General features: G+C 46.8%; 21 non-coding genes and 51 pseudogenes across 21 annotated transcripts; all 72 read right to left on the bottom strand.

Moving 5' to 3' along the window:
- Nucleotides 1-168: 168 nt before the first annotated feature.
- On the bottom strand, nucleotides 169-287 carry LOC136745760 (uncharacterized; annotated as a pseudogene).
- A 216-nt stretch (nucleotides 288-503) lies between these two features.
- LOC136745916 (5S ribosomal RNA) lies at nucleotides 504-622 on the bottom strand. Its single transcript, XR_010816210.1, has one exon. It is a non-coding gene; the product is annotated as a 5S ribosomal RNA (ribosomal RNA).
- A 214-nt stretch (nucleotides 623-836) lies between these two features.
- Nucleotides 837-955, bottom strand: LOC136745933 (5S ribosomal RNA). The gene has a single exon (XR_010816226.1). It is a non-coding gene; the product is annotated as a 5S ribosomal RNA (ribosomal RNA).
- Nucleotides 956-1,179: 224 nt separating this feature from the next.
- Nucleotides 1,180-1,298, bottom strand: LOC136745880 (uncharacterized; annotated as a pseudogene).
- A 216-nt stretch (nucleotides 1,299-1,514) lies between these two features.
- On the bottom strand, nucleotides 1,515-1,633 carry LOC136745801 (uncharacterized; annotated as a pseudogene).
- Nucleotides 1,634-1,842: 209 nt separating this feature from the next.
- LOC136745921 (5S ribosomal RNA) lies at nucleotides 1,843-1,961 on the bottom strand. Its single transcript, XR_010816214.1, has one exon. It is a non-coding gene; the product is annotated as a 5S ribosomal RNA (ribosomal RNA).
- A 213-nt stretch (nucleotides 1,962-2,174) lies between these two features.
- Nucleotides 2,175-2,293, bottom strand: LOC136745822 (uncharacterized; annotated as a pseudogene).
- Nucleotides 2,294-2,505: 212 nt separating this feature from the next.
- Nucleotides 2,506-2,624, bottom strand: LOC136745941 (5S ribosomal RNA). The gene has a single exon (XR_010816233.1). It is a non-coding gene; the product is annotated as a 5S ribosomal RNA (ribosomal RNA).
- Nucleotides 2,625-2,833: 209 nt separating this feature from the next.
- LOC136745874 (uncharacterized) lies at nucleotides 2,834-2,952 on the bottom strand (annotated as a pseudogene).
- Nucleotides 2,953-3,162: 210 nt separating this feature from the next.
- On the bottom strand, nucleotides 3,163-3,281 carry LOC136745825 (uncharacterized; annotated as a pseudogene).
- A 210-nt stretch (nucleotides 3,282-3,491) lies between these two features.
- On the bottom strand, nucleotides 3,492-3,610 carry LOC136745785 (uncharacterized; annotated as a pseudogene).
- A 228-nt stretch (nucleotides 3,611-3,838) lies between these two features.
- On the bottom strand, nucleotides 3,839-3,957 carry LOC136745820 (uncharacterized; annotated as a pseudogene).
- A 210-nt stretch (nucleotides 3,958-4,167) lies between these two features.
- Nucleotides 4,168-4,286, bottom strand: LOC136745891 (5S ribosomal RNA). Its single transcript, XR_010816198.1, has one exon. It is a non-coding gene; the product is annotated as a 5S ribosomal RNA (ribosomal RNA).
- Nucleotides 4,287-4,502: 216 nt separating this feature from the next.
- Nucleotides 4,503-4,621, bottom strand: LOC136745925 (5S ribosomal RNA). Its single transcript, XR_010816218.1, has one exon. It is a non-coding gene; the product is annotated as a 5S ribosomal RNA (ribosomal RNA).
- Nucleotides 4,622-4,848: 227 nt separating this feature from the next.
- Nucleotides 4,849-4,967, bottom strand: LOC136745763 (5S ribosomal RNA). The gene has a single exon (XR_010816186.1). It is a non-coding gene; the product is annotated as a 5S ribosomal RNA (ribosomal RNA).
- Nucleotides 4,968-5,182: 215 nt separating this feature from the next.
- Nucleotides 5,183-5,301, bottom strand: LOC136745811 (uncharacterized; annotated as a pseudogene).
- Nucleotides 5,302-5,516: 215 nt separating this feature from the next.
- LOC136745809 (uncharacterized) lies at nucleotides 5,517-5,635 on the bottom strand (annotated as a pseudogene).
- Nucleotides 5,636-5,851: 216 nt separating this feature from the next.
- On the bottom strand, nucleotides 5,852-5,970 carry LOC136745786 (uncharacterized; annotated as a pseudogene).
- A 228-nt stretch (nucleotides 5,971-6,198) lies between these two features.
- On the bottom strand, nucleotides 6,199-6,317 carry LOC136745765 (uncharacterized; annotated as a pseudogene).
- A 210-nt stretch (nucleotides 6,318-6,527) lies between these two features.
- On the bottom strand, nucleotides 6,528-6,646 carry LOC136745773 (uncharacterized; annotated as a pseudogene).
- A 209-nt stretch (nucleotides 6,647-6,855) lies between these two features.
- LOC136745818 (uncharacterized) lies at nucleotides 6,856-6,974 on the bottom strand (annotated as a pseudogene).
- A 221-nt stretch (nucleotides 6,975-7,195) lies between these two features.
- Nucleotides 7,196-7,314, bottom strand: LOC136745805 (uncharacterized; annotated as a pseudogene).
- Nucleotides 7,315-7,523: 209 nt separating this feature from the next.
- LOC136745750 (5S ribosomal RNA) lies at nucleotides 7,524-7,642 on the bottom strand. The gene has a single exon (XR_010816182.1). It is a non-coding gene; the product is annotated as a 5S ribosomal RNA (ribosomal RNA).
- Nucleotides 7,643-7,869: 227 nt separating this feature from the next.
- Nucleotides 7,870-7,988, bottom strand: LOC136745940 (5S ribosomal RNA). Its single transcript, XR_010816232.1, has one exon. It is a non-coding gene; the product is annotated as a 5S ribosomal RNA (ribosomal RNA).
- A 209-nt stretch (nucleotides 7,989-8,197) lies between these two features.
- LOC136745862 (uncharacterized) lies at nucleotides 8,198-8,316 on the bottom strand (annotated as a pseudogene).
- A 228-nt stretch (nucleotides 8,317-8,544) lies between these two features.
- Nucleotides 8,545-8,663, bottom strand: LOC136745807 (uncharacterized; annotated as a pseudogene).
- A 211-nt stretch (nucleotides 8,664-8,874) lies between these two features.
- LOC136745846 (uncharacterized) lies at nucleotides 8,875-8,993 on the bottom strand (annotated as a pseudogene).
- A 208-nt stretch (nucleotides 8,994-9,201) lies between these two features.
- On the bottom strand, nucleotides 9,202-9,320 carry LOC136745771 (uncharacterized; annotated as a pseudogene).
- A 210-nt stretch (nucleotides 9,321-9,530) lies between these two features.
- Nucleotides 9,531-9,649, bottom strand: LOC136745795 (uncharacterized; annotated as a pseudogene).
- Nucleotides 9,650-9,866: 217 nt separating this feature from the next.
- Nucleotides 9,867-9,985, bottom strand: LOC136745898 (uncharacterized; annotated as a pseudogene).
- A 216-nt stretch (nucleotides 9,986-10,201) lies between these two features.
- LOC136745799 (uncharacterized) lies at nucleotides 10,202-10,320 on the bottom strand (annotated as a pseudogene).
- Nucleotides 10,321-10,529: 209 nt separating this feature from the next.
- LOC136745918 (5S ribosomal RNA) lies at nucleotides 10,530-10,648 on the bottom strand. The gene has a single exon (XR_010816212.1). It is a non-coding gene; the product is annotated as a 5S ribosomal RNA (ribosomal RNA).
- Nucleotides 10,649-10,877: 229 nt separating this feature from the next.
- Nucleotides 10,878-10,996, bottom strand: LOC136745764 (uncharacterized; annotated as a pseudogene).
- Nucleotides 10,997-11,206: 210 nt separating this feature from the next.
- LOC136745772 (uncharacterized) lies at nucleotides 11,207-11,325 on the bottom strand (annotated as a pseudogene).
- A 209-nt stretch (nucleotides 11,326-11,534) lies between these two features.
- LOC136745817 (uncharacterized) lies at nucleotides 11,535-11,653 on the bottom strand (annotated as a pseudogene).
- Nucleotides 11,654-11,874: 221 nt separating this feature from the next.
- Nucleotides 11,875-11,993, bottom strand: LOC136745804 (uncharacterized; annotated as a pseudogene).
- A 209-nt stretch (nucleotides 11,994-12,202) lies between these two features.
- On the bottom strand, nucleotides 12,203-12,321 carry LOC136745749 (5S ribosomal RNA). Its single transcript, XR_010816181.1, has one exon. It is a non-coding gene; the product is annotated as a 5S ribosomal RNA (ribosomal RNA).
- Nucleotides 12,322-12,548: 227 nt separating this feature from the next.
- LOC136745939 (5S ribosomal RNA) lies at nucleotides 12,549-12,667 on the bottom strand. The gene has a single exon (XR_010816231.1). It is a non-coding gene; the product is annotated as a 5S ribosomal RNA (ribosomal RNA).
- Nucleotides 12,668-12,876: 209 nt separating this feature from the next.
- LOC136745890 (uncharacterized) lies at nucleotides 12,877-12,995 on the bottom strand (annotated as a pseudogene).
- Nucleotides 12,996-13,223: 228 nt separating this feature from the next.
- On the bottom strand, nucleotides 13,224-13,342 carry LOC136745806 (uncharacterized; annotated as a pseudogene).
- A 211-nt stretch (nucleotides 13,343-13,553) lies between these two features.
- LOC136745845 (uncharacterized) lies at nucleotides 13,554-13,672 on the bottom strand (annotated as a pseudogene).
- Nucleotides 13,673-13,880: 208 nt separating this feature from the next.
- Nucleotides 13,881-13,999, bottom strand: LOC136745770 (uncharacterized; annotated as a pseudogene).
- A 210-nt stretch (nucleotides 14,000-14,209) lies between these two features.
- LOC136745794 (uncharacterized) lies at nucleotides 14,210-14,328 on the bottom strand (annotated as a pseudogene).
- Nucleotides 14,329-14,546: 218 nt separating this feature from the next.
- LOC136745897 (uncharacterized) lies at nucleotides 14,547-14,665 on the bottom strand (annotated as a pseudogene).
- Nucleotides 14,666-14,881: 216 nt separating this feature from the next.
- LOC136745797 (uncharacterized) lies at nucleotides 14,882-15,000 on the bottom strand (annotated as a pseudogene).
- Nucleotides 15,001-15,209: 209 nt separating this feature from the next.
- LOC136745923 (5S ribosomal RNA) lies at nucleotides 15,210-15,328 on the bottom strand. The gene has a single exon (XR_010816216.1). It is a non-coding gene; the product is annotated as a 5S ribosomal RNA (ribosomal RNA).
- Nucleotides 15,329-15,539: 211 nt separating this feature from the next.
- LOC136745769 (uncharacterized) lies at nucleotides 15,540-15,658 on the bottom strand (annotated as a pseudogene).
- Nucleotides 15,659-15,869: 211 nt separating this feature from the next.
- On the bottom strand, nucleotides 15,870-15,988 carry LOC136745873 (uncharacterized; annotated as a pseudogene).
- A 227-nt stretch (nucleotides 15,989-16,215) lies between these two features.
- On the bottom strand, nucleotides 16,216-16,334 carry LOC136745792 (uncharacterized; annotated as a pseudogene).
- A 215-nt stretch (nucleotides 16,335-16,549) lies between these two features.
- Nucleotides 16,550-16,668, bottom strand: LOC136745783 (uncharacterized; annotated as a pseudogene).
- Nucleotides 16,669-16,878: 210 nt separating this feature from the next.
- On the bottom strand, nucleotides 16,879-16,997 carry LOC136745879 (5S ribosomal RNA). Its single transcript, XR_010816197.1, has one exon. It is a non-coding gene; the product is annotated as a 5S ribosomal RNA (ribosomal RNA).
- Nucleotides 16,998-17,213: 216 nt separating this feature from the next.
- On the bottom strand, nucleotides 17,214-17,332 carry LOC136745830 (uncharacterized; annotated as a pseudogene).
- A 216-nt stretch (nucleotides 17,333-17,548) lies between these two features.
- On the bottom strand, nucleotides 17,549-17,667 carry LOC136745943 (5S ribosomal RNA). Its single transcript, XR_010816235.1, has one exon. It is a non-coding gene; the product is annotated as a 5S ribosomal RNA (ribosomal RNA).
- Nucleotides 17,668-17,882: 215 nt separating this feature from the next.
- Nucleotides 17,883-18,001, bottom strand: LOC136745860 (uncharacterized; annotated as a pseudogene).
- A 210-nt stretch (nucleotides 18,002-18,211) lies between these two features.
- On the bottom strand, nucleotides 18,212-18,330 carry LOC136745841 (uncharacterized; annotated as a pseudogene).
- Nucleotides 18,331-18,546: 216 nt separating this feature from the next.
- Nucleotides 18,547-18,665, bottom strand: LOC136745932 (5S ribosomal RNA). The gene has a single exon (XR_010816225.1). It is a non-coding gene; the product is annotated as a 5S ribosomal RNA (ribosomal RNA).
- A 210-nt stretch (nucleotides 18,666-18,875) lies between these two features.
- Nucleotides 18,876-18,994, bottom strand: LOC136745867 (5S ribosomal RNA). Its single transcript, XR_010816196.1, has one exon. It is a non-coding gene; the product is annotated as a 5S ribosomal RNA (ribosomal RNA).
- A 208-nt stretch (nucleotides 18,995-19,202) lies between these two features.
- LOC136745889 (uncharacterized) lies at nucleotides 19,203-19,321 on the bottom strand (annotated as a pseudogene).
- Nucleotides 19,322-19,537: 216 nt separating this feature from the next.
- LOC136745780 (uncharacterized) lies at nucleotides 19,538-19,656 on the bottom strand (annotated as a pseudogene).
- A 221-nt stretch (nucleotides 19,657-19,877) lies between these two features.
- On the bottom strand, nucleotides 19,878-19,996 carry LOC136745901 (uncharacterized; annotated as a pseudogene).
- A 215-nt stretch (nucleotides 19,997-20,211) lies between these two features.
- LOC136745782 (uncharacterized) lies at nucleotides 20,212-20,330 on the bottom strand (annotated as a pseudogene).
- A 209-nt stretch (nucleotides 20,331-20,539) lies between these two features.
- LOC136745859 (uncharacterized) lies at nucleotides 20,540-20,658 on the bottom strand (annotated as a pseudogene).
- Nucleotides 20,659-21,214: 556 nt separating this feature from the next.
- LOC136745824 (uncharacterized) lies at nucleotides 21,215-21,333 on the bottom strand (annotated as a pseudogene).
- A 213-nt stretch (nucleotides 21,334-21,546) lies between these two features.
- LOC136745946 (5S ribosomal RNA) lies at nucleotides 21,547-21,665 on the bottom strand. Its single transcript, XR_010816238.1, has one exon. It is a non-coding gene; the product is annotated as a 5S ribosomal RNA (ribosomal RNA).
- Nucleotides 21,666-21,880: 215 nt separating this feature from the next.
- LOC136745848 (uncharacterized) lies at nucleotides 21,881-21,999 on the bottom strand (annotated as a pseudogene).
- A 544-nt stretch (nucleotides 22,000-22,543) lies between these two features.
- LOC136745944 (5S ribosomal RNA) lies at nucleotides 22,544-22,662 on the bottom strand. Its single transcript, XR_010816236.1, has one exon. It is a non-coding gene; the product is annotated as a 5S ribosomal RNA (ribosomal RNA).
- Nucleotides 22,663-23,217: 555 nt separating this feature from the next.
- On the bottom strand, nucleotides 23,218-23,336 carry LOC136745813 (uncharacterized; annotated as a pseudogene).
- A 219-nt stretch (nucleotides 23,337-23,555) lies between these two features.
- Nucleotides 23,556-23,674, bottom strand: LOC136745922 (5S ribosomal RNA). The gene has a single exon (XR_010816215.1). It is a non-coding gene; the product is annotated as a 5S ribosomal RNA (ribosomal RNA).
- A 209-nt stretch (nucleotides 23,675-23,883) lies between these two features.
- Nucleotides 23,884-24,002, bottom strand: LOC136745858 (uncharacterized; annotated as a pseudogene).
- Nucleotides 24,003-24,220: 218 nt separating this feature from the next.
- LOC136745906 (5S ribosomal RNA) lies at nucleotides 24,221-24,339 on the bottom strand. Its single transcript, XR_010816200.1, has one exon. It is a non-coding gene; the product is annotated as a 5S ribosomal RNA (ribosomal RNA).
- A 218-nt stretch (nucleotides 24,340-24,557) lies between these two features.
- On the bottom strand, nucleotides 24,558-24,676 carry LOC136745766 (uncharacterized; annotated as a pseudogene).
- A 216-nt stretch (nucleotides 24,677-24,892) lies between these two features.
- LOC136745781 (uncharacterized) lies at nucleotides 24,893-25,011 on the bottom strand (annotated as a pseudogene).
- Between the last annotated feature and the right edge of the window lie 1,246 nt (nucleotides 25,012-26,257).

Here is a 26,257-nt window from a genome sequence, read left to right as displayed (position 1 = left end):
GGAACTTCCAGCAAAAAAAAAAAGAAAAAAGAAAAATGGAGTGAAAAATATCAGTGCAGCAAAGGGTGTTGAAATTAGCCGGGTATGTGAACAATACTTCAATTATATCTCCTCCAGACTGAAAGAGAGTATTAAGAGCTACGATGAAGTTACCCAAGTGACGAAAAAAGCTTGCAGCACCTGGTATTTCCAGGAGGTCACCCATCCAAGTACTGACCAGGCCCTGCCCCGTTCAGCTTCCAAGGTCTGACGAGATCGGGCGCGTTCAGGACGGTGTGGCCGCAAGCCAAGAGGCCTGGCTGCATGAAGTCTCTTAAAGGCTGGAGGGTATTGACGGAACTTCCAGCAAAAAAGAAAAGAAAAAAGAAAAATGGAGGGAAATATATCAGTGCAGCAAAGGGTGTTGAAAGTAGCCGGGTACGTGTACAATTCTTCAATTATATCTCCTCCAGACTGTAAGAGAGTATTAAGAGCTACGATGAAGTTACCCCAGTGATGTAAAAAGCTTGCAGCACCAGGTATTTCCAGGAGGTCTCCCATCTGAGTACTGACCAGGCCCTGCCCCGTTTAGCTTCCGAGATCTGACGAGATCGGGCGCATTCAGGACGGTGTGGCCGCAAACCAAGAGGCCTGGCTGCATGATGTCTCTTAAAGGCTGGCGGGTATTGACGGAACTGCCAGCAAAAAAAAAGAAATAAGAAAAATGGATGGAAAAATTTCAGTGCAGCAAAGGGTGTTGAAAGTAGCCGGGTACGTGTACAATACTTCAATTATATCTCCTCCAGACAGAAAGAGAGTATTAAGAGCTACGATGAAGTTACCCAAGTGACGTAATAAGCTTGCAGCTCCTGGTATTTCCAGGAGGTCTCCCATCCAAGTACTGATCAGGCCCTGCCCCGTTTAGCTTCCGAGATCTGACGAGATCGGGCGCATTCAGGACGGTGTGGCCACAAGCCAAGACGCCTGGCTGCATGATGTCTCTTAAAGGTTGGCGGGTATTGACGGAACTTCCAGCAGAAAAATAAAATAAAAATAAAAATAAAAAAATGGATGGAAAAATATCAGTGCAGGAAAGGGTGTTGAAAGTAGCCGGGTACGTATACAATTCTTCAATTATATCTCCTCCAGACAGATAGAGAGTATTAAGAGCTACGATGAAGTTACCCAGGAGACGTAAAAAGCTTGCAGGACCTGGTATTTCTAGGAGTTCTCACATTCAAGTACTGACCAGGCCCTGCCCCGTTTAGCTTCCGAGATCTGATGAGTTCGGGCGCGTTCAGGACAATGTGTCCGCATGCCAAGAGGCCTGGCTGCATGATGTCTCTTAAAGGCTGGCGGATATTGACGGAACTTCCAGAAATAATAATAAAGAAAAAGAAAAATGGAGGGGAAAATATCAGTGCAGCAATGGGTGTGGAAAGTAACCGGGTACGTGTACAATACTTCAATTATATCTCCTCCAGACAGAAAGAGAGTATTAAGAGCTACGATAAACTTACCCAGCAGACGTAAAAAGCTTGCAGCACCTGGTATTTCCAGGAGGTCTCCCATCCAAGTACTGACCAGGCCCTGCCCCATTCAGTTTCCGAGATCTGACGAGATCGGGCGCGTTCAGGATGGTGTGGCCGCAAGCCGAGATCCTGGCTGCATGATGTCTCTTAAAGGCTGGCGGTTATTGACGGAACTTCCAGCAAAAAAAAAAAAGAGAAATGGAGGGAGAAATACCAGTGCAGCAAAGGGTGTTGAAAGTAGCCGGGTACGTGTACAATACTTGAATTATATCTCCTCCAGACAGAAAGAGAGTATTAAGAGCTACGATGAAGTTACCCAGGTGACGTAAAAAGCTTGCAGCACCTGGTATTTCTAGGAGGTCTCCCATCCAAGTACTGACCAGGCCCTGCCCCGTTTAGCTTCCGAGATCTGACGAGATCGGGCGCATTCAGGACGGTGTGGCCACAAGCCGAGAGGCCTGGCTGCATGATGTCTCTTAAAGGTTGGCGGGTATTGACGGAACTTCCAGCAAAAAAAAAAAAAAAAGAAAAATGGATGGAAAAATATCAGTGCAGCAAAGGGTGTTGACAGTAGCTGGGTACATGTACAATACTTCAATTATATCTCTTCCAGACAGATAGAGAGTATTAAGAGCTACGATGAAGTTACCCAGGAGTTGTAAAAGCTTGCAGCACCAGGTATTTCCAGGAGGTCTCACATTCAAGTACTGACCAGGTCCTGCCCCGTTTAGCTTCCGAGATCTGTCGAGATCGGGCGCGTTCAGGATGGTGTGGCCGCAAGCCGAGACGCCTGGCTGCATGATGTCTCTTAAAGGCTGGCGGGTATTGACGGAACTGCCAGCAAAAAAAAAAAAAAGTGAAATGGTGGTAAAAATATCAGTGTAGCAAAGGGTGTTGAAAGTAGCGAGGTACGTGTACAATTCTTCAATTATATCTCCTCCAGATTGAAAGAGAGTATTAAGAGCTACGATGAAGTTACACAGGAGACGTAAAAAGCTTGCAGCACCTGGTATTTCCAGGAGGAAACCCATCCAAGTACTGACCAGGCCCTGCCCCGTTTGGCTTCCGAGATCTGACGAGATCGGGCGCGTTCAGGACGGTGTGGCCGCAAGCCAAGATGCCTGGCGGCATGATGTCTCTTAAAGGCTGGCGGGTATTGACGGAACAGCCAGCAAAAAAAAAAAGAGAAATGGAGGGAAAAATATCAGTGCAGCTAAGGCTGTTGAAAGTAGCCGGGTACGTGTACAACTCTTCAATTATATCTCCTCCAGACAGAAAGAGAGAATTAAGAGCTACGATGAAGTTACCCAGGAGACGTAAAAAGTTTGCAGCACCTCGTATTTCCAGAAGGTCACCCATAAAAGTACTGACCAGGCCCTGCCCCGTTTAAATTCTGAGATCTGACGAGATCGGGCGCGTTCAGGACGGTGTGGCCGCAAGCCGAGAGGCCTGGCGGCATGATGTGTCTTAAAGGCTGGCGGGTATTGATGGAACTTCCAGCAAAAAAAAAAAAGAAAAATAGAGGGAAATATACCAGTGCAGCAAAGGGTGTTGAAAGTAGCCGGGTACGTGTACAATTCTTCAATTATATCTCCTCCGAACAGAAAGAGAGTATTAAGAGCTACGATGAAGTTACCCAGGAGACGTAAAAAGCTTGCAGCACCTGGCATTTCTAGGAGGTCACCCATCCAAGTACTGACCAGGCCCTGCCCCGTTTAAATTCCAAGATCTGATGAGATCGGGGGCGTTCAGGACGGTGTGGCTGCAAGACAAGAGGCCTGGCGGCATGATGTGTCTTAAAGGCTGGCGGGTATTGATGGAACTTCCAGCAAAAAAAAAAAAGAAAAATAGAGGGAAATATACCAGTGCAGCAAAGGGTGTTGAAAGTAGCCGGGTACGTGTACAATTCTTCAATTATATCTCCTGGAGACAGAAAGAGAGTATTAAGAGCTACGATGAAGTTACCCAGGAGACGTAAAAAGCTTGCAGCACCAGGTATTTCCAGGAGGTCTCACATTCAAGTACTGACCAGGTCCTGCCCCGTTTAGCTTCCGAGATCTGACGAGATCGGGCGCGTTCAGGACGGTGTGGCCGCAAGCCGAGAGGCCTGGCTTCATGATGTCTCTTAATGGCTGGCGGGTGTTGACGGAACTTCCAGCAAAAAAAAAAAAAAAAAAAAAAAAGAAAAAGAAAAATGGAGGGAAAAATATCAGTGCAGTAATGGGTTTTGAAAGTAGCCGGGTACGTGTACAATTCTTCAATTATATCTCCTCCGAACAGAAAGAGAGTATTAAGAGCTACGATGAAGTTACCCAGGAGACGTAAAAAGCTTGCAGCACCTGGCATTTCTAGGAGGTCACCCATCCAAGTACAGACCAGGCCCTGCCCCGTTTAAATTCCAAGATCTGATGAGATCGGGGGCGTTCAGGACGGTGTGGCCGCAAGCCGAGATGTCTGGCTGCATGATGTTTCTTAAAGGCTGGCGGGTATTGACGGAACTGCCAGCAAAAAAAAAAAAGAAAAATAGAGGGAAATATACCAGTGCAGCAAAGGGTGTTGAAAGTAGCCGGGTACGTGTACAATTCTTCAATTATATCTCCTGGAGACAGAAAGAGAGTATTAAGAGCTACGATGAAGTTACCCAGGAGACGTAAAAAGCTTGCAGCACCTGGTATTTCTAGGAGGTCTCCCATCCAAGTACTGACCAGGCCCTGCCCCGTTTAGCTTCCGAGATCTGACGAGATCGGGCGCATTCAGGACGGTGTGGCCGCAAGCCGAGAGGCCTGGCTTCATGATGTCTCTTAAAGGCTGGCGGATATTGACGGAACTTCCAGCAAAAAAATAAAATAAAAAGAAAAATGGAGGGAAAAATATCAGTGCAGCAAAGGGTGTTGAAAGTAGCCTAGTACGTGTACAATTCTTCAATTATATCTCCTCCAGACAGAAAGAGAGTATTAAGAGCTACGATGAAGTTACCCAAGTGACGAAAAAAGCTTGCAGCACCTGGTATTTCTTGGAGGTCTCCCATCCAAGTACTGACCAGGCCCTGCCCCGTTTAGCTTCCGAGATCTGACGAGATCGGGCGCGTTCAGGATGGTGTGGCCGCAAGCCAAGATGCCTGGCTGCATGATGTCTCTTAATGGCTGGCGGGTATTGACGGAACTTCCAGCAAAAAACAAAAAAAAAAAAAAAAGAAAAAGAAAAATGGAGGGAAAAATATCAGTGCAGTAATGGGTTTTGAAAGTAGCCGGGTACGTGTACAATACTTCAATTATATCTCCTCCAGACAGAAAGAGAGTATTAAGAGCTACGATGAAGTTACCCAAGTGACGAAAAAAGCTTGCAGCACCTGGTATTTCCAGGAGGTCACCCATCCAAATACTGACCAGGCCCTGCCCCGTTCAGCTTCCGAGATCTGACGAGATCGGGCGCGTTCAGGACGGTGTGGCCGCAAGCCAAGAGGCCTGGATGTATGAAGTCTCTTAAAGGCTGGCGGGTATTGACGGAAGTTCCAGCAAAAAAAAAAGAAATAAGAAAAATGGAGGGAAAAATATCAGTGCAGCAAAGGGTGTTAAATGTAGCTGGGTACGTGTACAATACTTCAATTATATCTCCTCCAGACAGAAAGCGAGTATTAAGAGCTACGATGAAGTTACCCAAGTGATGTAAAAAGCTTGCAGCACCTGGTATCTCCAGGAGGTCTCCCATCTAAGTACTGACCAGGCCCTGCCCCGTTTAGCTTCCGAGATCTGACGAGATCGTGCGCATTCAGGATGGTGTGGCCACAAACCAAAAGGCCTGGCTGCATGATGTCTCTTAAAGGCTGGCGGGTATTGACGGAACTGCCAGCAAAAAAAAAAGAAATAAGAAAAATGGAGTGAAAAATTTCAGTGCAGCGAAGGGAGTTGAAAGTAGCCGGGTACGTGTACAATTCTTCAATTATATCTCCTCCAGACAGAAAGAGAGTATTAAGAGCTATGATGAAGTTACCCAGGAGACGTAAGAAGCTTGCAGCACCTGGTATTTCCAGGAGGTCTCCCATCCAAGTACTGATCAGGCCCTGCCCCGTTCAGCTTCCGAGATCTGACGAAATCGGGCACGTTCAGGACGGTGTGGCCGCAAACAAAGAGGCCTGGCTGCATGATGTCTCTTAAAGGCTGGCGGGTATTGATGGAACTTCCAGCAAAAAAAATAAGAAAAAAGAAAAATGGAGAGAAACAAATCAGTGCAGCAAAGGGTTTTGAAAGTAGCCGGGTACGTGTACAATTCTTCAATTATATCTCCTCCAGACAGAAAGAGAGTATAAAGAGCTACGATGAAGTTTCCCAGGAGACGTAAAAATCTTGCAGCACCTGGTATTTCCAGGAGGTCACCCATCGAAGTACTGACCAGGCCCTGCCCCATTTAGCTTCCGAGATCTGACGAGATCGTGCGCATTCAGGATGGTGTGGCCGCAAGCCGAGAGGCCTGGCTGCATGATGTCTCTTAATGGCTGGCGGGTATTGACGGAACTTCCAGCAAAAAAAAAAAAAAAAAAAAAAAAGAAAAAGAAAAATGGAGGGAAAAATATCAGTGCAGTAATGGGTTTTGAAAGTAGCCGGGTACGTGTACAATTCTTCAATTATATCTCCTCCAGACAGAAAGAGAGTATTAAGAGCTACGATGAAGTTACCCAGGAGACGTAAAAAGCTTGCAGCACCTGGCATTTCCAGGAGGTCACCCATCCAAGTACTGACCAGGCCCTGCCCCGTTTAAATTCCAAGATCTGATGAGATCGGGGGCGTTCAGGACGGTGTGGCTGCAAGCCAAGAGGCCGGGCTGCATGATGTCTCTTAATGGTTGGCGGGTTTTGACGGAACATCCAGCAAAAAAAAAAAAGAGAAATGGAGGGAGAAATACCAGTGCAGCAAAGGGTGTTGAAAGTAGCCGGGTACGTGTACAATTCTTCAATTATATCTCCTGCAGACAGAAAGAGAGTATTAAGAGCTACGATGAAGTTACCCAGGAGACGTAAAAAGCTTGCAGCACCTGGTATTTCTAGGAGGTCAGCCATCCAAGTACTGACCAGGCCCTGACCCGTTTAGCTTCCGAGATCTTACGAGATCGGGCGCATTCAGGACGGTGTGGCCACAAGCCGAGAGGCCTGGCTGCATGACGTCTCTTAAAGGTTGGCGGATATTGACGAACTGCCAGCAAAAAAAAAAAAGAAAAATGGAGGGAAAAATATCAGTGCAGCAAAGGCTGTTGAAAGTAGCCGGGTACGTGTACAATTCTTCAATAATATCTCCTCCAGACTGAAAGAGAGTATTAAGAGCTACGATGAAGTTACCCAGGAGACGTAAAAAGCTTGCAGCACCTGGTATTTCCAGGAGGTCACCCAACCAAGTACTGACCAGACCCTGCCCCGTTTAGCTTCCGAGATATGATGAGATCAGGCGCGTTCAGGACGGTGTGGCCGCAAGCCGAGAGGCCTGGCTGCATGATGTCTCTTAAAGGCTGGCAAGTATTGACGGAACTTCCAGCAAAAAAAAAAAAAAAAAAAAAATAGAAAAAGGGAGGGAAAAATATCAGTGCAGCAAAGGGTGTTGAAAGTAGCCGGGTACGTGTACAATTCTTCAATTATATCTCCTCCAGACAGAAAGAGAGAATTAAGAGCTACGATAAAGTTACACAGGAGACGTAAAAGCTTGCAGCACCAGGTATTTCCAGGAGGTCTCCCATCCAAGTACTGACCAGGCCCTGCCCCATTCAGTTTCCGAGATCTGACGAGATCGGGCGCGTTCAGGATGGTGTGGCCGCAAGCCGAGATCCTGGCTGCATGATGTCTCTTAAAGGCTGGCGGGTATTGACGGAACTGCCAGCAAAAAAAAAAAAGAGAAATGGAGGGAGAAATACCAGTGCAGCAAAGGGTGTTGAAAGTAGCTGGGTACGTGTACAATACTTCAATTATATCTCTTCCAGACAGATAGAGAGTATTAAGAGCTACGATGAAGTTACCCAGGAGACGTTAAAAGCTTGCAGCACCAGGTATTTCCTGGAGGTCTCCCATCCAAGTACTGATCAGGCCCTGCCCCGTTTAGCTTCCGAGATCTGACGAGATCGGGCGCTTTCAGGACAATGTGGCCGCAAGCCAAGAGGCCTGGCTGCATGATGTCTCTTAAAGGCTGGCGGGTATTGACGGAACTTCCAGCAAAAAAAAAAAAAAAAAAAAAAAGAAAAAGAAAAATGGAGGGAAAAATATCAGTGCAGTAATGGGTTTTGAAAGTAGCCGGGTACGTGTACAATTCTTCAATTATATCTCCTCCAGATTGAAAGAGAGTATTAAGAGCTACGATGAAGTTACACAGGAGACGTAAAAAGCTTGCAGCACCTGGTATTTCCAGGAGGAAACCCATCCAAGTACTGACCAGGCCCTGCCCCGTTTGGCTTCCGAGATCTGACGAGATCGGGCGCGTTCAGGACGGTGTGGCCGCAAGCCAAGATGCCTGGCGGCATGATGTCTCTTAAAGGCTGGCGGGTATTGACGGAACAGCCAGCAAAAAAAAAAAGAGAAATGGAGGGAAAAATATCAGTGCAGCTAAGGCTGTTGAAAGTAGCCGGGTACGTGTACAACTCTTCAATTATATCTCCTCCAGACAGAAAGAGAGAATTAAGAGCTACGATGAAGTTACCCAGGAGACGTAAAAAGTTTGCAGCACCTCGTATTTCCAGAAGGTCACCCATAAAAGTACTGACCAGGCCCTGCCCCGTTTAAATTCTGAGATCTGACGAGATCGGGCGCTTTCAGGACGGTGTGGCCGCAAGCCGAGAGGCCTGGCTGCATGATGTCTCTTAATGGCTGGCGGGTATTGACAGAACTTCCAGCAAAAAAAAAAAAAAAAAAAAAAAAGAAAAAGAAAAATGGAGGGAAAAATATCAGTGCAGTAATGGGTTTTGAAAGTAGCCGGGTACGTGTACAATTCTTCAATTATATCTCCTCCGGACAGAAAGAGAGTATTAAGAGCTACGATGAAGTTACCCAGGAGACGTAAAAAGCTTGCAGCACCTGGCATTTCTAGGAGGTCACCCATCCAAGTACTGACCAGGCCCTGACCCGTTTAAATTCCAAGATCTGATGAGATCGGGGGCGTTCAGGACGGTGTGGCTGCAAGCCAAGAGGCCTGGCTGCATGATGTCTCTTAATGGTTGGCGGGTTTTGACGGAACATCCAGCAAATAAAAAAAAAGAGAAATGGTGGTAAAAATATCAGTGCAGCAAAGGGTGTTGAAAGTAGCCAGGTACGTGTACAATTCTTCAATTATATCTCCTCCAGACTGAAAGAGAGTATTAAGAGCTACGATGAAGTTACCCAGGAGACGTAAAAAGCTTGCAGCACCTGGTATTTCCAGGAGGACACCCATCCAAGTACTGACCAGGCCCTGCCCCACTCAGTTTCCGAGATCTTACGAGATCGGACGCGTTCAGGACGGTGTGGCCGCAAGCCGAGATGCCTGGCTGCATGATGTCTCTTAAAGGCTGGCGGGTATTGACGGAACTGCCAGCAATAAAAAAAAGAGAAATGGAGGGAGAAATACCAGTGCAGCAAAGGGTGTTGAAAGTAGCCGGGTACGTGTACAATACTTGAATTATATCTCCTCCAGACAGAAAGAGAGTATTAAGAGCTACGATGAAGTTACCCAGGAGACGTAAAAGCTTGCAGCACCAGGTATTTCCAGGAGGTCTCACATTCAAGTACTGACCAGGTCCTGCCCCGTTTAGCTTCCGAGATCTGACGAGATCGGGCGCGTTCAGGATGGTGTGGCCGCAAGCCGAGACGCCTGGCTGCATGATGTCTCTTAAAGGCTGGCGGGTATTGACGGAACTGCCAGCAAAAAAAAAAAAGAAAAATAGAGGGAAAAATACCAGTGCAGCAAAGGCTGATGAAAGTAGCCGGGTACGTGTACAATTCCTCAATTATAACACCTCCAGACAGATAGAGAGTATTAAGAGCTACGATTAAGTTTCCCAGGAGACGTAAGAAGCTTGCAGCACCAGGTATTTCCTGGAGGTCTCCCATCCAAGTACTGACCAGGCCCTGCCCCGTTTAGCTTCCGAGATCTAACGAGATCAGGCGCGTTCAGGACAATGTGGCCGCAAGCCAAGAGGCCTGGCTGCATGATGTCTCTTAAAGGCTGGTGGGTATTGACGGAACTTCCAGCAAAAAAAAAAAAAAAAAAAGAAAAATAGAGGGAAAAATACCAGTGCAGCAAAGGGTGTTGAAAGTAGCCGGGTACGTGTACAATTCTTCAATTATATATTCTCCAGACAGAAAGAGAGTATTAAGAGCTACGATGAAGTTCCCCAGGAGACGTAAAAAGCTGGCAGCACCTGGTATTTCCAGACGATCTCCCATCCAAGTACTGACCAGGTCCTGTCCCGTTTAGTTTCCGAGATCTTCCGAGATCGGGCGCGTTCAGGACTGTGTGTCCGCAAGCCGAGAGGCCTGGTTGCATGATGTCTCTTAAAGGCTGGCGGATATTGACGGAACTTCCAGAAATAATAATAAAGAAAAAGAAAAATGGAGGGAAAAATATCAGTGCAGCAATGGGTGTTGAAAGTAACCGGGTACGTGTACAATACTTCAATTTTATCTCCTCCAGACAGAAAGAGAGTATTAAGAGCTACGATAAACTTACCCAGCAGACGTAAAAAGCTTGCAGCACCTGGTATTTCCAGGAGGTCTCCCATCCAAGTACTGACCAGGCCCTGCCCCATTCAGTTTCCGAGATCTGACGAGATCGGGCGCGTTCAGGATGGTGTGGCCGCAAGCCGAGATCCTGGCTGCATGATGTCTCTTAAAGGCTGGCGGGTATTGACGGAACTGCCAGCAAAAAAAAAAAAGAGAAATGGAGGGAGAAATACCAGTGCAGCAAAGGGTGTTGAAAGTAGCCGGGTACGTGTACAATACTTGAATTATATCTCCTCCAGACAGAAAGAGAGTATTAAGAGCTACGATGAAGTTACCCAGGTGACGTAAAAAGCTTGCAGCACCTGGTATTTCTAGGAGGTCTCCCATCCAAGTACTGACCAGGCCCTGCCCCGTTTAGCTTCCGAGATCTGACGAGATCGGGCGCATTCAGGACGGTGTGGCCACAAGCCGAGAGGCCTGGCTGCATGATGTCTCTTAAAGGTTGGCGGGTATTGACGGAACTTCCAGCAAAAAAAAAAAAAAAAAAAAAAAAAGAAAAAGAAAAATGGAGGGAAAAATATCAGTGCAGTAATGGGTTTTGAAAGTAGCCGGGTACGTGTACAATTCTTCAATTATATCTCCTCCAGACAGAAAGAGAGTATTAAGAGCTACGATGAAGTTACCCAGGAGACGTAAAAAGCTTGCAGCACCTGGCATTTCCAGGAGGTCACCCATCCAAGTACTGACCAGGCCCTGCCCCGTTTAAATTCCAAGATCTGATGAGATCGGGGGCGTTCAGGACGGTGTGGCTGCAAGCCAAGAGGCCGGGCTGCATGATGTCTCTTAATGGTTGGCGGGTTTTGACGGAACATCCAGCAAAAAAAAAAAAGAGAAATGGAGGGAGAAATACCAGTGCAGCAAAGGGTGTTGAAAGTAGCCGGGTACGTGTACAATTCTTCAATTATATCTCCTGCAGACAGAAAGAGAGTATTAAGAGCTACGATGAAGTTACCCAGGAGACGTAAAAAGCTTGCAGCACCTGGTATTTCTAGGAGGTCAGCCATCCAAGTACTGACCAGGCCCTGACCCGTTTAGCTTCCGAGATCTTACGAGATCGGGCGCATTCAGGACGGTGTGGCCACAAGCCGAGAGGCCTGGCTGCATGACGTCTCTTAAAGGTTGGCGGATATTGACGAACTGCCAGCAAAAAAAAAAAAGAAAAATGGAGGGAAAAATATCAGTGCAGCAAAGGCTGTTGAAAGTAGCCGGGTACGTGTACAATTCTTCAATAATATCTCCTCCAGACTGAAAGAGAGTATTAAGAGCTACGATGAAGTTACCCAGGAGACGTAAAAAGCTTGCAGCACCTGGTATTTCCAGGAGGTCACCCAACCAAGTACTGACCAGACCCTGCCCCGTTTAGCTTCCGAGATATGATGAGATCAGGCGCGTTCAGGACGGTGTGGCCGCAAGCCGAGAGGCCTGGCTGCATGATGTCTCTTAAAGGCTGGCAAGTATTGACGGAACTTCCAGCAAAAAAAAAAAAAAAAAAAAAATAGAAAAAGGGAGGGAAAAATATCAGTGCAGCAAAGGGTGTTGAAAGTAGCCGGGTACGTGTACAATTCTTCAATTATATCTCCTCCAGACAGAAAGAGAGAATTAAGAGCTACGATAAAGTTACACAGGAGACGTAAAAGCTTGCAGCACCAGGTATTTCCAGGAGGTCTCCCATCCAAGTACTGACCAGGCCCTGCCCCATTCAGTTTCCGAGATCTGACGAGATCGGGCGCGTTCAGGATGGTGTGGCCGCAAGCCGAGATCCTGGCTGCATGATGTCTCTTAAAGGCTGGCGGGTATTGACGGAACTGCCAGCAAAAAAAAAAAAGAGAAATGGAGGGAGAAATACCAGTGCAGCAAAGGGTGTTGAAAGTAGCTGGGTACGTGTACAATACTTCAATTATATCTCTTCCAGACAGATAGAGAGTATTAAGAGCTACGATGAAGTTACCCAGGAGACGTTAAAAGCTTGCAGCACCAGGTATTTCCTGGAGGTCTCCCATCCAAGTACTGATCAGGCCCTGCCCCGTTTAGCTTCCGAGATCTGACGAGATCGGGCGCTTTCAGGACAATGTGGCCGCAAGCCAAGAGGCCTGGCTGCATGATGTCTCTTAAAGGCTGGCGGGTATTGACGGAACTTCCAGCAAAAAAAAAAAAAAAAAAAAAAAGAAAAAGAAAAATGGAGGGAAAAATATCAGTGCAGTAATGGGTTTTGAAAGTAGCCGGGTACGTGTACAATTCTTCAATTATATCTCCTCCAGATTGAAAGAGAGTATTAAGAGCTACGATGAAGTTACACAGGAGACGTAAAAAGCTTGCAGCACCTGGTATTTCCAGGAGGAAACCCATCCAAGTACTGACCAGGCCCTGCCCCGTTTGGCTTCCGAGATCTGACGAGATCGGGCGCGTTCAGGACGGTGTGGCCGCAAGCCAAGATGCCTGGCGGCATGATGTCTCTTAAAGGCTGGCGGGTATTGACGGAACAGCCAGCAAAAAAAAAAAGAGAAATGGAGGGAAAAATATCAGTGCAGCTAAGGCTGTTGAAAGTAGCCGGGTACGTGTACAACTCTTCAATTATATCTCCTCCAGACAGAAAGAGAGAATTAAGAGCTACGATGAAGTTACCCAGGAGACGTAAAAAGTTTGCAGCACCTCGTATTTCCAGAAGGTCACCCATAAAAGTACTGACCAGGCCCTGCCCCGTTTAAATTCTGAGATCTGACAAGATCGGGCGCGTTCAGGACGGTGTGGCCGCAAGCCGAGAGGCCTGGCTGCATGATGTCTCTTAATGGCTGGCGGGTATTGACAGAACTTCCAGCAAAAAAAAAAAAAAAAAAAAAAAAGAAAAAGAAAAATGGAGGGAAAAATATCAGTGCAGTAATGGGTTTTGAAAGTAGCCGGGTACGTGTACAATTCTTCAATTATATCTCCTCCGGACAGAAAGAGAGTATTAAGAGCTACGATGAAGTTACCCAGGAGACGTAAAAAGCTTGCAGCACCTGGCATTTCTAGGAGGTCACCCATCCAAGTACTGACCAGGCCCTGACCCGTTTAAATTCCAAGATCTGATGAGATCGGGGGCGTTCAGGACGGTGTGGCTGCAAGCCAAGAGGCCTGGCTGCATGATGTCTCTTAATGGTTGGCGGGTTTTGACGGAACATCCAGCAAATAAAAAAAAAGAGAAATGGTGGTAAAAATATCAGTGCAGCAAAGGGTGTTGAAAGTAGCCAGGTACGTGTACAATTCTTCAATTATATCTCCTCCAGACTGAAAGAGAGTATTAAGAGCTACGATGAAGTTACCCAGGAGACGTAAAAAGCTTGCAGCACCTGGTATTTCCAGGAGGACACCCATCCAAGTACTGACCAGGCCCTGCCCCACTCAGTTTCCGAGATCTTACGAGATCGGACGCGTTCAGGACGGTGTGGCCGCAAGCCGAGATGCCTGGCTGCATGATGTCTCTTAAAGGCTGGCGGGTATTGACGGAACTGCCAGCAATAAAAAAAAGAGAAATGGAGGGAGAAATACCAGTGCAGCAAAGGGTGTTGAAAGTAGCCGGGTACGTGTACAATACTTGAATTATATCTCCTCCAGACAGAAAGAGAGTATTAAGAGCTACGATGAAGTTACCCAGGAGACGTAAAAGCTTGCAGCACCAGGTATTTCCAGGAGGTCTCACATTCAAGTACTGACCAGGTCCTGCCCCGTTTAGCTTCCGAGATCTGACGAGATCGGGCGCGTTCAGGATGGTGTGGCCGCAAGCCGAGACGCCTGGCTGCATGATGTCTCTTAAAGGCTGGCGGGTATTGACGGAACTGCCAGCAAAAAAAAAAAAGAAAAATAGAGGGAAAAATACCAGTGCAGCAAAGGCTGATGAAAGTAGCCGGGTACGTGTACAATTCCTCAATTATAACACCTCCAGACAGATAGAGAGTATTAAGAGCTACGATTAAGTTTCCCAGGAGACGTAAGAAGCTTGCAGCACCAGGTATTTCCTGGAGGTCTCCCATCCAAGTACTGACCAGGCCCTGCCCCGTTTAGCTTCCGAGATCTAACGAGATCAGGCGCGTTCAGGACAATGTGGCCGCAAGCCAAGAGGCCTGGCTGCATGATGTCTCTTAAAGGCTGGTGGGTATTGACGGAACTTCCAGCAAAAAAAAAAAAAAAAAAAAGAAAAATAGAGGGAAAAATACCAGTGCAGCAAAGGGTGTTGAAAGTAGCCGGGTACGTGTACAATTCTTCAATTATATATTCTCCAGACAGAAAGAGAGTATTAAGAGCTACGATGAAGTTCCCCAGGAGACGTAAAAAGCTGGCAGCACCTGGTATTTCCAGACGATCTCCCATCCAAGTACTGACCAGGTCCTGTCCCGTTTAGTTTCCGAGATCTTCCGAGATCGGGCGCGTTCAGGACTGTGTGTCCGCAAGCCGAGAGGCCTGGTTGCATGATGTCTCTTAAAGGCTGGCGGATATTGACGGAACTTCCAGAAATAATAATAAAGAAAAAGAAAAATGGAGGGAAAAATATCAGTGCAGCAATGGGTGTTGAAAGTAACCGGGTACGTGTACAATACTTCAATTTTATCTCCTCCAGACAGAAAGAGAGTATTAAGAGCTACGATAAACTTACCCAGCAGACGTAAAAAGCTTGCAGCACCTGGTATTTCCAGGAGGTCTCCCATCCAAGTACTGACCAGGCCCTGCCCCATTCAGTTTCCGAGATCTGACGAGATCGGGCGCGTTCAGGATGGTGTGGCCGCAAGCCGAGATCCTGGCTGCATGATGTCTCTTAAAGGCTGGCGGGTATTGACGGAACTGCCAGCAAAAAAAAAAAAGAGAAATGGAGGGAGAAATACCAGTGCAGCAAAGGGTGTTGAAAGTAGCCGGGTACGTGTACAATACTTGAATTATATCTCCTCCAGACAGAAAGAGAGTATTAAGAGCTACGATGAAGTTACCCAGGTGACGTAAAAAGCTTGCAGCACCTGGTATTTCTAGGAGGTCTCCCATCCAAGTACTGACCAGGCCCTGCCCCGTTTAGCTTCCGAGATCTGACGAGATCGGGCGCATTCAGGACGGTTTGGCCACAAGCCGAGAGGCCTGGCTGCATGATGTCTCTTAAAGGTTGGCGGGTATTGACGGAACTTCCAGCAAAAAAAAAAAAAAGAAAAATGGATGGAAAAATATCAGTGCAGCAAAGGGTGTTGACAGTAGCTGGGTACATGTACAATACTTCAATTATATCTCTTCCAGACAGATAGAGAGTATTAAGAGCTACGATGAAGTTACCCAGGAGTTGTAAAAGCTTGCAGCACCAGGTATTTCCAGGAGGTCTCACATTCAAGTACTGACCAGGTCCTGCCCCGTTTAGCTTCCGAGATCTGACGAGATCGGGCGCGTTCAGGATGGTGTGGCCGCAAGCCGAGACGCCTGGCTGCATGATGTCTCTTAAAGGCTGGCGGGTATTGACGGAACTGCCAGCAAAAAAAAAAAAAGAGAAATGGTGGTAAAAATATCAGTGCAGCAAAGGGTGTTGAAAGTAGCGAGGTACGTGTACAACTCTTCAATTATATCTCCTCCAGACAGAAAGAGAGAATTAAGAGCTACGATGAAGTTACCCAGGAGACGTAAAAAGTTTGCAGCACCTCGTATTTCCAGAAGGTCACCCATAAAAGTACTGACCAGGCCCTGCCCCGTTTAAATTCTGAGATCTGACGAGATCGGGCGCGTTCAGGACGGTGTGGCCGCAAGCCGAGAGGCCTGGCTGCATGATGTCTCTTAATGGCTGGCGGGTATTGACAGAACTTCCAGCAAAAAAAAAAAAAAAAAAAAAAAGAAAAAGAAGAATGGAGGGAAAAATATCAGTGCAGTAATGGGTTTTGAAAGTAGCCGGGCACGTGTACAATTCTTCAATTATATCTCCTCCGGACAGAAAGAGAGTATTAAGAGCTACGATGAAGTTACCCAGGAGACGTAAAAAGCTTGCAGCACCTGGCATTTCTAGGAGGTCACCCATCCAAGTACTGACCAGGCCCTGCCCCGTTTAAATTCCAAGATCTGATGAGATCGGGGGCGTTCAGGACGGTGTGGCTGCAAGCCAAGAGGCCTGGCGGCATGATGTGTCTTAAAGGCTGGCGGGTATTGATGGAACTTCCAGCAAAAAACAAAAGAAAAAAGAAAAATGGAGGGAAAAATATCAGTGCAGCAAATGGTGTTGACAGTAGCTGGGTACGTGTACAATTCTTCAATTATATCTCCTCCAGACAGATAGAGAGTATTAAGAGCTACGATAAAGTTACCCAGGAGACGTAAAAGCTTGCAGCACCAGGTATTTCCAGGAGGTCTCACATTCAAGTACTGACCAGGTCCTGCCCCGTTTAGCTTCCGAGATCTGACGAGATCGGGCGCGTTCAGGACGGTGTGGCCGCAAGCCGAGATGTCTGGCTGCATGATGTTTCTTAAAGGCTGGCGGGTATTGACGGAACTGCCAGCAAAAAAAAAAAAGAAAAATAGAGGGAAATATACCAGTGCAGCAAAGGGTGTTGAAAGTAGCCGGGTACGTGTACAATTCTTCAATTATATCTCCTGGAGACAGAAAGAGAGTATTAAGAGCTACGATGAAGTTACCCAGGAGACGTAAAAAGCTTGCAGCACCTGGTATTTCTAGGAGGTCTCCCATCCAAGTACTGACCAGGCCCTGCCCCGTTTAGCTTCCGAGATCTGACGAGATCGGGCGCATTCAGGACGGTGTGGCCGCAAGCCGAGAGGCCTGGCTACATGATGTCTCTTAAAGGCTGGCGGATATTGACGGAACTTCCAGCAAAAAAATAAAATAAAAAGAAAAATGGAGGGAAAAATATCAGTGCAGCAAAGGGTGTTGAAAGTAGCCTAGTACGTGTACAATTCTTCAATTATATCTCCTCCAGACAGAAAGAGAGTATTAAGAGCTACGATGAAGTTACCCAGGAGACGTAAAAGGCTTGCAGCACCTGGTATTTCTCGGAGGTCTCCCATCCAAGTACTGACCAGGCCCTGCCCCGTTTAGCTTCCGAAATCTGATATGATCGGGCGCGTTCAGGACGGTGTGACTACAAGCCAAGAGGCCTGGCTGCATGATGTCTCTTAAAGGCTGGCGGATATTGACGGAACTTCCAGCAAAAAAATAAAATATAAAGAAAAATGGAGGGAAAAATATCAGTGCAGCAAAGGGTGTTGAAAGTAGCCTAGTACGTGTACAATTCTTCAATTATATCTCCTGGAGACAGAAAGAGAGTATTAAGAGCTACGATGAAGTTACCCAGGAGACGTAAAAGGCTTGCAGCACCTGGTATTTCTAGGAGGTCTCCCATCCAAGTACTGACCAGGCCCTGCCCCGTTTAGCTTCCGAGATCTGACGAGATCGGGCGCATTCAGGACGGTGTGGCCGCAAGCCGAGAGGCCTGGCTGCATGATGTCTCTTAAAGGTTGGCGGGTATTGACGGAACTTCCAGCAAAAAACAAAAAAAAAAAAAAAAATGGATGGAAATATACCAGTGCAGCAAAGGGTGTTGACAGTAGCTGGGTACGTGTACAATACTTCAAATATATCTCCTCCAGACAGAAAGAGAGTATTAAGAGCTACGATAAAGTTACCCAGGAGACGTAAAAGCTTGCAGCACGAGGTATTTCCAGGAGGTCTCACATTCATGTACTGACCAGGTCCTGCCCCGTTTAGCTTCCGAGATCTGACGAGATCGGGCGCGTTCAGGATGGTGTGGCCGCAAGCCGAGATGCCTGGCTGCATGATGTCTCTTAAAGGCTGGCGGGTATTGACGGAACTGCCAGCAAAAAAAAAAAAGAAAAATAGAGGGAAATATACCAGTGCAGCAAAGGGTGTTGAAAGTAGCCGGGTACGTGTACAATTCTTCAATTATATCTCCTGGAGACAGAAAGAGAGAATTAAGAGCTACGATGAAGTTACCCAGGAGACGTAAAAAGCTTGCAGCACCTGGTATTTCCAGGAGGTCTCCCATCCAAGTACTGAGCAGGCCCTGCCCCGTTTAGCTTCCGAAATCTGATATGATCGGGCGCGTTCTGGACGGTGTGACTACAAGCCAAGAGGCCTGGCTGCATGATGTCTCTTAAAGGCTGGCGGATATTGACGGAACTTCCAGCAACAAAATTAAATAAAAAGAAAAATGGAGGGAAAAATATCAGTGCAGCAAAGGGTGTTGAAAGTAGCCTAGTACGTGTACAATTCTTCAATTATATCTCCTCCAGACAGAAAGAGAGTATTAAGAGCTACGATGAAGTTACCCAGGAGACGTAAAAGGCTTGCAGCACCTGGTATTTCTCGGAGGTCTCCCATCCAAGTACTGACCAGGCCCTGCCCCGTTTAGCTTCCGAGATCTGACGAGATCGGGCGCGTTCAGGATGGTGTGGCCGCAAGCCGAGATGTCTGGCTGCATGATGTCTCTTAAAGGCTGGCGGGTATTGACGGAACTGCCAGCAAAAAAAAAAAAGAAAAATAGAGGGAAATATACCAGTGCAGCAAAGGGTGTTGAAAGTAGCCGGGTACGTGTACAATTCTTCAATTATATCTCCTGGAGACAGAAAGAGAGTATTAAGAGCTACGATGAAGTTACCCAGGAGACGTAAAAAGCTTGCAGCACCTGGTATTTCTAGGAGGTCTCCCATCCAAGTACTGACCAGGCCCTGCCCCGTTTAGCTTCCGAGATCTGACGAGATCGGGCGCATTCAGGACGGTGTGGCCGCAAGCCGAGAGGCCTGGCTACATGATGTCTCTTAATGGCTGGCGGATATTGACGGAATTTCCAGCAAAAAAAAAAAAAAAAATGGATGGAAAAATATCAGTGCAGCAAAGGGTGTTGACAGTAGCTGGGTACGTGTACAATTCTTCAATTATATCTCCTCCAGACAGATAGAGAGTATTAAGAGCTACGATAAAGTTACCCAGGAGACGTAAAAGCTAGCAGCACCAGATACTTCCAGGAGGTCTCTCATTCATGTACTGACCAGGTCCTGCCCCGTTTAGCTTCCGAGATCTGACAAGATCGGGCGCGTTCAGGATGGTGTGGCCGCAAACCGAGATGCCTGGCTGCATGATGTCTCTTAAAGGCTGGCGGGTATTGACGGAACTGCCAGCAAAAAAAAAAAGAAAAAAGAAAAATGGAGGGAAAAATATCAGTGCAGCAAAGGCTGTTGAAAGTAGCCGGGTACGTGTACAATACTTCAATTATATCTCCTCCAGACAGATAGAGAGTATTAAGAGCTACGATGAAGTTTCCCAGGAGACGTAAAAAGCTTGCAGCACCAGGTATTTCCAGGAGGTCTCCCATCCAAGTACTGACGAGGCCCTGCCCCGTTTGGCTTCCGAGATCTGACGAGATCGGGCGTGTTCAGGACGGTGTGGCCGCAAGCCAAGAGGCCGGGCTGCATGATGTCTCTTAAAGGCTAGCGGGTATTGACGGAACTTCCAGCAAAAAATAAAAAATAAATAAATAGAAAAATGGAGGGAAAAATATCAGTGCAGGACAGGGTGTTGAAAGTAGCCGGGTACATGTACAATTCTTCAATTATATCTCCTCCAGACTGAATGAGAGTATTAAGAGCTACGCTGAAGTTACCCAGGAGATGTAAAAAGCTTTCAGCACCTGGTATTTCCAGGAGGTCACCCATCCAATTACTGACCAGGCCCTGCCTAGTTTCTCTTCCGAGATCTGACGAGATCTTGCGTCTTCAGGACGGTGTGGCCTCAAGCCAAGAGGCCTGGCTGCATGATGTGTCTTAAAGGCTGGAGGGTATTGATGGAACTTCCAGCAAAAAACAAAAGAAAAAAGAAAAATGGAGGGAAAAATATCAGTGCAGCAAATGGTGTTGACAGTAGCTGGGTACGTGTACAATTCTTCAATTATATCTCCTCCAGACAGATAGAGAGTATTAAGAGCTACGATAAAGTTACCCAGGAGACGTAAAAGCTTGCAGCACCAGGTATTTCCAGGAGGTCTCACATTCAAGTACTGACCAGGTCCTGCCCCGTTTAGCTTCCGAGATCTGACGAGATCGGGCGCGTTCAGGACGGTGTGGCCGCAAGCCGAGATGTCTGGCTGCATGATGTCTCTTAAAGGCTGGCGGGTATTGACGGAACTTCCAGCAAAAAAAAAAAAAAAAAATGGATGGAAAAATATCAGTGCAGCAAAGGGTGTTGACAGTAGCTGGGTACGTGTACAATACTTCAATTAAATCTCCTCCAGACAGATAGAGAGTATTAAGAGCTACGATAAAGTTACCCAGGAGACGTAAAAGCTTGCAGCACGAGGTATTTCCAGGAGGTCTCACATTCATGTACTGACCAGGTCCTGCCCCGTTTAGCTTCCGAGATCTGACGAGATCGGGCGCGTTCAGGATGGTGTGGCCGCAAGCCGAGATGCCTGGCTGCATGATGTCTCTTAAAGGCTGGCGGGTATTGACGGAACTGCCAGCCAAAAAAAAAAAGAAAAATAGAGGGAAAAATACCAGTGCAGCAAAGGGTGTTGAAAGTAGCCGGGTACGTGTACAATTCTTCAATTATATATTCTCCAGACAGAAAGAGAGTATTAAGAGCTACGATGAAGTTCCCCAGGAGACGTAAAAAGCTGGCAGCACCTGGTATTTCCAGAAGATCTCCCATCCAAGTACTGACCAGGTCCTGCCCCATTTAGTTTCCGAGATCTTCCGAGATCGGGCGCGTTCAGGACTGTGTGTCCGCAAACCGAGAGGCCTGGTTGCATGATGTCTCTTAAAGGCTGGCGGGTATTGACGGAACGTCCAGCAAAAAAAAAATAAAAAAAATAAAAAAAAAAAAAAAATGGATGGAAAAATATCAGTGCAGCAAAGGATGTTGACAGTAGCTGGGTACGTGTACAATACTTCAATTATATCTCCTCCAGACAGATAGAGAGTATTAAGAGCTACGATAAAGTTACCCAGGAGACGTAAAAGCTTGCAGCACCAGGTATTTCCAGGAGGTCTCACATTCATGTACTGACCAGGTCCTGCCCCGTTTAGCTTCCGAGATCTGACGAGATCGGGCGCGTTCAGGATGGTGTGGCCGCAAGCCGAGATGCCTGGCTGCATGATGTCTCTTAAAGGCTGGCGGGTATTGTCGGAGCTGCCAGCAAAAAAAAAAAAAAAGAAAAATAGAGGGAAATATACCAGTGCAGCAAAGGGTGTTGAAAGTAGCCTAGTACGTGTACAATTCTTCAATTATATCTCCTGGAGACAGAAAGAGAGTATTAAGAGCTACGATGAAGTTACCCAGGAGACGTAAAAGGCTTGCAGCACCTTGTATTTCTAGGAGGTCTCCCATCCAAGTACTGACCAGGCCCTGCCCCGTTTAGCTTCCGAGATCTGACGAGATCGGGCGCATTCAGGACGGTGTGGCCGCAAGCCGAGAGGCCTGGCTGCATTATGTCTCTTAAAGGTTGGCGGGTATTGACGGAACTTCCAGCAAAAAAAAAAAAAAAAAAGAAAAATGGATGGAAAAATATCAGTGCAGCAAAGGGTGTTGACAGTAGCCGGGTACGTGTACAATACTTAAATTATATCTCCTCCGGACAGATAGAGAGTATTAAGAGCTACGATGAAGTTACCCAGGAGACGTAAAAGCTTGCAGCACTAGGTATTTCCAGGAGGTCTCACATTCATGTACTGACCAGGTCCTGCCCCGTTTAGCTTCCGAGATCTGACGAGATCGGGCGCGTTCAGGATGGTGTGGCCGCAAGCCGAGATGCCTGGCTGCATGATGTCTCTTAAAGGCTGGCGGGTATTGACAGAACTGCCAGCAAAAAAAAAAAAGAAAAATAGAGGGAAATATACCAGTGCAGCAAAGGGTGTTGAAAGTAGCCGGGTACGTGTACAATTCTTCAATTATATCTCCTGCAGACTGAAAGAGAGTATTAAGAGCTACGATAAAGTTACCCAGGAGACGTAAAAGTTTGCAGCACCTGGTATTTCCAGGAGGTCTCACATTCAAGTACTGACCAGGTCCTGCCCCGTTTAGCTTCCGAGATCTGACGATATCATGCGCATTCAGGACGGTGTGGCCGAAAGCCGAGAGGCACGGCTGCATGATGTCTCTTTAAGGCTGGCGGGTATTGACGGAACTTACAGCAAAAAAAAAAAGAAAAAAGAAAAATGGAGGGAAAAATATCAGTGCAGCAAAGGGTTTTGAAAGTAGGCGGGTACGTGTACAATTCTTCAATAATATCTCCTACAGACTGAAAGAGAGTATTAAGAGCTATGATGAAGTTACCCAGGAGACGTAAAAAGCTTGCAGCACCTGGTATTTCCAGGAGGTCACCCATCCAAGTACTGACGAGGCCCTGCCCCGTTTAGCTTCCGAGATCTGACGAGATCGGGCGTGTTCAGGACGGTGTGGCCGCAAGCCAAGAGGCCGGGCTGCATGATGTCTCTTAAAGCCTGGCGGGTATTGACGGAACTTCCAGCAAAAAATAAAAAATAAATAAATAGAAAAATGGAGGGAAAAATATCAGTGCAGAACAGGGTGTTGAAAGTAGCCGGGTACATGTACAATTCTTCAATTATATCTCCTCCAGACTGAATGAGAGTATTAAGAGCTACGCTGAAGTTACCCAGGAGATGTAAAAAGCTTTCAGCACCTGGTATTTCCAGGAGGTCACCCATCCAATTACTGACCAGACCCTGCCCAGTTTTTCTTCCGAGATCTGACGAGATTTTGCATCTTCAGGACGGTGTGGCCTCAAGCCAAGAGGCCTGGCTGCATGATGTCTCTTAAAGGCTGGAGGGTATTGATGGAACTTCCAGCAAGAAACAAAAGAAAATAGAAAAATGGAGGGAAAAATATCAGTGCAGCAAAGCGTGTTGAAGGTAGCCGGGTACGTGTACAATTCTTCAATTATATCTCCTCCAGACAGATAGAGAGTATTAAGAGCTACGAAAAAGTTACCCAGGAGACGTAAAAGCTTGCAGCACCAGGTATTTCCAGGAGGTCTCACATTCAAGTACTGAACAGGTCCTGCCCCGTTTAGCTTCCGAGATCTGACGAGATCGGGCGCGTTCAGGACGGTGTGGCCGCAAGCCGAGATGTCTGGCTGCATGACGTCTCTTAAAGGCTGGCGGGTATTGACGGAATTTCCAGCAAAAAAAAAAAAAAAAAAATAGAAAAATGGAGGGAAAAATATCAGTGCAGGAAAGGGTGTTGAAAGTAGCCGGGTACGTGTACAATTCTTCAATTATATCTCCTGGAGACAGAAAGAGAGTATTAAGAGCTACGATGAAGTTACCCAGGAGACGTAAAAAGCTTGCAGCACCTGGTATTTCTAGGAGGTCTCCCATCCAAGTACTGACCAGGCCCTGCCCCGTTTAGCTTCCGAGATCTGACGAGATCGGGCGCATTCAGGACGGTTTGGCCACAAGCCGAAAGGCCTGGCTGCATGATGTCTCTTAAAGGTTGGCGGGTATTGACGGAACTTCCAGCAAAAAAAAAAAAAAAAAATGGATGGAAAAATATCAGTGCAGCAAAGGGTGTTGACAGTAGCTGGGTACGTGTACAATACTTCAATTAAATCTCCTCCAGACAGATAGAGAGTATTAAGAGCTACGATAAAGTTACCCAGGAGACGTAAAAGCTTGCAGCACGAGGTATTTCCAGGAGGTCTCACATTCATGTACTGACCAGGTCCTGCCCCGTTTAGCTTCCGAGATCTGACGAGATCGGGCGCGTTCAGGATGGTGTGGCCGCAAGCCGAGATGCCTGGCTGCATGATGTCTCTTAAAGGCTGGCGGGTATTGACGGAATTTCCAGCAAAAAAAAAAAAAAAAAATAGAAAAATGGAGGTAAAAATATCAGTGCAGGAAAGGGTGTTGAAAGTAGCCGGGTACGTGTACAATTCTTCAATTATATCTCCTGGAGACAGAAAGAGAGTATTAAGAGCTACGATGAAGTTACCCAGGAGACGTAAAAAGCTTGCAGCACCTGGTATTTCTAGGAGGTCTCCCATCCAAGTACTGACCAGGCCCTGCCCCGTTTAGCTTCCGAGATCTGACGAGATCGGGCGCGTTCAGGATGGTGTGGCCGCAAGCCGAGATGCCTGGCTGCATGATGTCTCTTAAAGGCTGGCGGGTATTGACGGAATTTCCAGCAAAAAAAAAAAAAAAAAATAGAAAAATGGAGGTAAAAATATCAGTGCAGGAAAGGGTGTTGAAAGTAGCCGGGTACGTGTACAATTCTTCAATTATATCTCCTGGAGACAGAAAGAGAGTATTAAGAGCTACGATGAAGTTACCCAGGAGACGTAAAAAGCTTGCAGCACCTGGTATTTCTAGGAGGTCTCCCATCCAAGTACTGACCAGGCCCTGCCCCGTTTAGCTTCCGAGATCTGACGAGATCGGGCGCGTTCAGGACCGTGTGGCCACAAGCCGAAAGGCCTGGCTGCATGATGTCTCTTAAAGGTTGGCGGGTATTGACGGAACTTCCAGCAAAAAAAAAAAAAAAAATAGAAAAATGGAGGGAAAAATATCAGTGCTGGAAAGGGTGTTGAAAGTAGCCGGGTACGTGTACAATTCTTCAATTATATCTCCTGCAGACTGAAAGAGAGTATTAAGAGCTACGATAAAGTTACCCAGGAGACGAAAAAGCTAGCAGCACCTGGTATTTCCAGGAGGTCACCCATCCAAGTACTGACCAGGACCTGCCCCGTTTAGCTTCCGAGATCTGATGAGATTGGGCGCGTTCAGGACGGTGTGGCCGCAAGCCAAGAGGCCTGGCTGCATGATGTCTCTTAAAGGCTGACGGGTATTGACGGAACTTCCAGCAAAAAAAAAATGGATAAAGAAAAATGGAGGGAAAAATATCAGTGCAGCAATGGGTGTTGAAAGTAGCCGGGTACGTGTACATTACTTCAATTATATCTCCTCCAGACAGAAAGAGAGTATTAAGAGCTACGATGAACTCACCTAAAGGATTATTAGGAACACCATACTAATACTGTGTTTGACCCCCTTTCGCCTTCAGAACTGCTTTAATTCTACGTGGCATTGCTTCAACAAGGTGCTGAAAGCATTCTTTAGAAATGTTGGCCCATATTGATAGGATAGCATCTTGCAGTTGATGGAGATTTGTGGGATGCACATCCAGGGCACGAAGCTCCCGTTCCACCACATCCCAAAGATGCTCCATTGGGTTGAGATCTGGTGACTGTGGGGGCCAGTTTAGTACAGTGAACTCATTGTCATGTTCAAGAAACCAATTTGAAATGATTCGACCTTTGTGACATGGTGCATTATCCTGCTGGAAGTAGCCATCAGAGGATGGGTACATGGTGGTCAGAAAGGGATGGACATGGTCAGAAACAATGCTCAGGTAGGCCGTAGCATTTAAACGATGCCCAATTGGTACTAAGGGGCCTAAAGTGTGCCAAGAAGACATCCCCCACACCATTACACCACCACCACCAGCCTGCACAGTGGTAACAAGACATGATGGATCCATGTTCTCATTCTGTTTACGCCAAATTCTGACTCTACCATCTGAATGTCTCACCTCTTTTTCCTATTTGTAGTGGAGATGAGTGGTACCCGGTGGGGTCTTCTGCTGTTGTAGCCCATCCGCCTCAAGGTTGTACGTGTTGTGGCTTCACAAATGCTTTGCTGCATACCTCGTTTGTAACTAGTGGTTATTTCAGTCAAAGTTGCTCTTCTATCAGCTTGAATCAGTCGGCCCATTCTCCTCTGACCTCTTGCATCAACAAGGCATTTTCGCCCACAGGACTGCCGCATACTGGATGTTTTTCCCTTTTCACACCATTCTTTGTAAACCCTAGAAATGGTTGTGCGTGAAAATCCCAGTAACTGAGCAGATTGTGAAATACTCAGACCGGCCCGTCTGGCACCAACAACCATGCCACACTCAAAATTGCTTAAATCACCTTTCATTCCCATTCAGACATTCAGTTTGGAGTTCAGGAGATTGTCTTGACCAGGACCACACCCCTAAATGCAT

The sequence above is a fragment of the Amia ocellicauda genome, unplaced genomic scaffold (assembly GCF_036373705.1).
Source record: "Amia ocellicauda isolate fAmiCal2 unplaced genomic scaffold, fAmiCal2.hap1 HAP1_SCAFFOLD_93, whole genome shotgun sequence".
NCBI lineage: Eukaryota > Metazoa > Chordata > Actinopteri > Amiiformes > Amiidae > Amia > Amia ocellicauda.
This window is presented reverse-complemented; position numbering and strand designations above follow the sequence as displayed.